At 44.5% G+C, this 5,289-nt stretch overlaps 1 long non-coding RNA gene across 1 annotated transcript; it reads right to left on the bottom strand.

The window, feature by feature from the left end:
• Window positions 1–997: 997 nt before the first annotated feature.
• LOC103632554 (uncharacterized) lies at window positions 998–1,678 on the bottom strand. Its single transcript, XR_556017.1, has 2 exons — window positions 1,487–1,678; window positions 998–1,230 (listed from the first exon to the last, which is right to left on the bottom strand). It is a non-coding gene; the product is annotated as an uncharacterized lncRNA (long non-coding RNA).
• Between the last annotated feature and the right edge of the window lie 3,611 nt (window positions 1,679–5,289).

The following is a 5,289-nucleotide window of genomic DNA, read 5'->3' as shown; positions in this document are numbered from 1 at the left end:
AGGCGCTTCCTACATCAGATCAGCCTCCTCCGTAATACAAAGAGCATGTTATTACAGACAACAAATTCCACTACGCTGGTTAAAATCACAAAAATTCTGAACCGAATGTCGAGAATGGACTACTCCCCACACCTTTCATTGAAGTGGCCTGGTAACAGTAAAAACATGATGAGTATAGTGAAACGAAACGTAGACTTTTTCCTGCATCCGGAAGAGCTGTCATGTACCGAGATCGAAGGTCACGGCACCAGGAGTGAAGAGAGAGAGAGAGAGAGTTTGGACCATGCGCTAGCCTCATTGCCTGCCCCTGCGAGTGGGACGCGAGGCGATTTGCGAGTGATTCGACTCCGACCGGGAGAGTTCATCTAGCGTCGTACACCAGCACGTGCACCAGCCGCCCCAGCTTCGACTCCGACCAGGGGAGTTTGTCCAGCGTCTCGCGCCCTTCTCCTTGATCTGGGCGTCGAACTCGGAGATGTCCGCCAGCGATAGCAGGCAGAGGCCGGGGCCAAACACTCTGCTGTCAGGGGGTCGGAGCGGGTTTGTCGGGGGCACCGAATTTTTTTTGTATTTTAGCCCTTAAACAGAAGTAAAATCACGTTTAGACCTAAAAAAATTTTAAATGCAGTTTTGGACCCTTTGCTCGGCGCCATAGGCTATGGCGCCGAGGTCGTGTTGCGTTGGCACACCCCAGACGCGTGGCGTCGACGTGGAACCGAGCTCGGCGCCACAGATCTTGGCGCCGAGCTCGGTTGTGTTATTAAAATATTTGTTGCAGACATGAGCACAAAGCCCATCTAGCCCACTTGGTAGAGCACAAGGTTTCTAACCATGTGGTCGTGGGTTCAACCCCATAGTTTGCATTTTTTTTGTTTTTTTTGTTTATGTCGTTGGTGTGTCCGCTTAAATTTATTTCTCGCCTAGATTTTTTTTATCTTTGTTTTGTCACTGAAGTCAGTTCAGCTTATATAATTTACCTATACTTACACTGAAGTTGCCACAGACCTATTCTTGATCTCAACCTGGGGGTACATCTAATGTAGTATCCAAAAAATTTAACACGCACTTTACAGATAATTGATGGCGGTGTAGAACTTCTGGAGTTAAAACAAAGAGAATGGGATTTGCGCGCTGACTTGCAAGCATCGGCTATTCTTTAGCCTCCAGCAAATGATTCATGACGAGGCGGAGGCTCCTTAGCTGCTTCCAGATTTGAGCGTGTTACTGAGCCTGCAATAATAGCCAACCATAAGTTGCTTCCTCCAATAATGTCTCCAGCTCTCTCATCACGTAAATGCAAAAGGCGTGTTTTTTTTGTAATTAATACATAGAACTGCATCTTGATCGACGGACAGTACAGCCACTACTTGATAATGTATGAAGAACTATTTTAACTGATGATACGAATGGTTTATTAAAGACATTCATCCACTTGTCATATCTTGCAGAAACATCGCTTAGGACATGAAAATTTGACCCCACTTACCAGTCCAAACCTTCGAAGAGCCCCTCTCCCTTTATTGCAGATGTTTTGAAAATCGCCCATTGGCGGCTCTTAATTTTGTGTAGTTCTAATGACTCTGTAATGGCAGCATCATCGAGTGCACCTGGAAGATAAACAAAAATCTAGGCGAGAAATAAATTTAAGCGGACACACCAACGACATAAACAAAAAAAACAAAAAAAATGCAAACTATGGGGCTTGAACCCACGACCACATGGTTAGAAGCCTTGTGCTCTACCAAGTGGGCTAGATGGGCTTTGTGCTCATGTTCGCAACAAACATTGTAATAACACAACCGAGCTCGGCGCCAAGATCTGTGGCGCCGAGCTCGGTTCCACGTCGACGCCACGCGTCTGGGGTGTGCCAACGCAACACGACCTCGGCGCCATAGCCTATGGCGCCGAGCTGTGTTAGCTCGGCGCCATAGGCTATGGCGCCGAGCAAAGGGTCCAAAACTGCATTTAAAATTTTTTTAGGTCTAAACGTGATTTTACTTCTGTTTAAGGGCTAAAATACAAAAAATTCGGTCGGGGGCACGAGGGGATGAAGACGCGGCAGTGAAGGTCACAGGGCAGGCAGGGGCGGGGGCGTTGGCGAGGATGAAGACGCCGCTGGGGCATCGAGAGCAGGGCGACGGGGGCAGGGACTGTGGGACGGGCGTTACGAGACAGAATGGGTGGGGGAGAGGCAGAACCGTGCACCATGTGGACACCTACATTGTATTCTTATAGAGTAGTAGAGATTACATTGATACCTTCGGCTTGTTTGAAGGTGTTGACACGAGAGCGATTACAATCCAGCGTGAACAGTACGGTGGTACTGTTCATATATTTATAGACACGGGACGCAACCAGGTAGAAATATAATTATGACCTTAACATTTGTTCATAACTGTAACATAAATCATTAGAGACTAGCTAGTCTTTTCCTCTTCAACTCAGCACCATGTTTGATCTTCGACACCACTTTAAGCCGAAGTTGTTTCTCTTCGGCTATAGCTTCGGCGTTCATTGTTATCTTTTTCGGGCTATGTCTTCGTCTTGAAGACCTTCGGCGATGGAAAACACTCCCATCATGAATCTTTGTTTATGACGAAGCTCCTGTAATAATCAATATTATGCTAGAAGCAAATGGTTAGTCATGTTTTTGAGTACCTTTGAAAGAGGAAGGCCCCAAAAGTAGCCCCTCGCAGTATTAGTTTGTTTCTTCGTAACAAATTTAGACTGTGATATGAACGAAGGCCTTTAGCCGAAGGTCCGAAAAAACACCTTCCCTTCGCTAGAATAGTGAATCGTTCTGAATTGTGGGACCCACCGTTCAATGGTGCTTTGTGTATATATACAGAGGCTTGCGCTATGAATATTTTTCATTCTTTCTAGCCTTTTGTGTTGTAATTGCCATTTTAGCTTTCGTCTTTTGTGAGCACAACTATTTTTTGAGCTCCGGTTTTTGATGTGATCATCATCGAAATGGCCGAAGATAAGAAGGCTATAGATCTCACTTGCTGGTTTTTACGAAGCTATGGAAAGAACCAACGTCGAAAAGATCACTAACGAAATATTGGCTGCGCTGTCTGGGGATTCCAGTGATAGTGACAGTTTCGATGTTGAGAGTGGTAATGAAGATGCCGAAGATCAGCCTTGGAGACCAAGCCATGTTGTTTTCTAGAAATCAACTATTAAGCAAGGACAAATTGAAGTGATGAAGGGAAAATATTTCCGTGACATATCCATAGTGAGAGTTGGAGGAGAAAACATCGTCCCACTTCCTGAAGAAGATGAAGTGGTAGTCTTTAAAAGTTTTATGAAGGCTAGACTTCGTTTTCCATTGCACAAGATGTTGGTTGAGGTACTGAAGACATTTGAGATTTACCTTCATCAGCTTACTCCCGAAGCTTTGATTAAAGTGGGGGTTTTTATTTGGACCATGAGAAGCCAAGGGCTGGAGCCAGATGCTAAATGTTTCTGCAACATTCATGAGTTATCCTATGAGACAAAAGCAACTAGGAAGGAACAGTATCACAATAACTTCGGATGCTACAGCTTTGTGCCCCGCTCTGATGCGAGGTACCCCGTGCTAACATTCCGAAAGAAGTGGCTGGGCTCTTGGATGAAACAATGGTTCTATGTGAAAAATGATCTGAGTGAGAGGGAAGATGTGAAGGACATTATCCAACGTCCCATACAATCATGCTTCGGCATCAGAAGGTTGTCCATTGCAATTGGGAATGAAGTGCAAGCATGTTTGATGGCTTTTAACACTGTGTGCACCTACATCGGTACCAGGGATTTGGTACAAGAGCATATTGCTTACAAAGTGTGGCCACTGGTGAATGACTGGGAAATGCCGAAGGAAATTGCTACCGACTCCAGCGAAGGTGGTCTAGTTTACTTAAGATACACCTATCAATATAGAAGTCAATTTGACGAGCCGAATGATGATTGGCTTGAGGCTGTTGATGCCACCAGCGATGAGCTGTTGGGAGCTTATTCAAAGGCATAAGATGAAGCCATGACAACTGCCTTTGGCGCTCGCGGCAAGAGGAGGTTGAATAGAGTTTTCGATGTGATCGGATTTTTTTATCCTGACTATTACTTTCCTGCTCGAAAACAAGGGTTAAAGAGAAAAGTGGGAGCTTCATCCTCTTCCGCCGCACCTAAGCCGAAAAGAGCAAAGGTTTTGACTCGCAGAAGCCACGTCCTTTAGAGAAGACGGTTGCAGTGCTTGATACAGAAAAGATAGAGAATGCAGAACATGCTGAAGCTATCCCTTTAGCTCCGGAGACAATTCATGCTGCGATAGTTGAAGCTAGTACCGGTCTGGCAGAAGAGTATCCAAAGCTGCTGAGTCCCCCAACCATAACTGAGTTGCCGAAACTAACATCTGCTGCAACCACAACAATAACACTAAGAAAAGGATGATGGCTAGTGTTTTGGATGCTTTTTTGAAATCCACGAAGATGCCAGCTCCTGCTTCTGTCGAAGCTTCTGATGAGAAAATTGAAGATGTAAGGGAAGCGGTCACTGCAAGCACTTCTTCTATTCATATTGAAGCGGGACCTTTAGGAGCTACGCAGTAGAGCTAGTGAAGGAAAGCCTTCCAAAAAAGCCCACATCACCTATTCCCGAGGCACCTGCCTAGGGTGATTTGGGCTATATTGTTCGACATGTTTCAGGAAAGCGACTATCAGAAGAGCAGATTGCTGAAGTGCAACATTATGCCAAGGACCTGAAATACCCCGAGGGTCCTTGGTATACGGAGGAAATGATGAAGATGGCTTCCTTTACTGTCTACTAGACAACAAAGAGATAAATGTCTATCGGGAAATGATGGACAACATAGGATATCTGAAGCTTGAGCTTGACCTATCTGCAATGATGAAGGATCAACTTGCAGACAGTCTTGCTTACAACAGCTTGAAGGTTTGTATTTTTCATTTCCGCCTTTACTGATTTTTGTTATGCAAGCTTTTCGGCAAATAATTTATGGTGATACTTATTAATATTTGTATATATATTTTTTATTGGTAAGGGTCTTATCCTCATCAAATCTTGGAAAGCCCAAAAAGATGTAGAGGACAAAAGCACTCAGATAGCTTTTGGGAACCTTCGCTCAGAAGTTATAACGCTTAGAAATGAAGCTCTTGATAAGGACAAAATCTTGCTATCCTTGATTGAAAGGTTAAAATCCAGCGAAGCTAGGCTGTCTAGCCTTTCTAAAGCAGATCAAAAAAATCAAGGAGTTTGAAAAGAAGAAGGAGACAAATGCGAAACATATTGCTGATT

Source organism: Zea mays, chromosome 7 (assembly GCF_902167145.1).
Source record: "Zea mays cultivar B73 chromosome 7, Zm-B73-REFERENCE-NAM-5.0, whole genome shotgun sequence".
Lineage (NCBI taxonomy): Eukaryota > Viridiplantae > Streptophyta > Magnoliopsida > Poales > Poaceae > Zea > Zea mays.
This window is presented reverse-complemented; position numbering and strand designations above follow the sequence as displayed.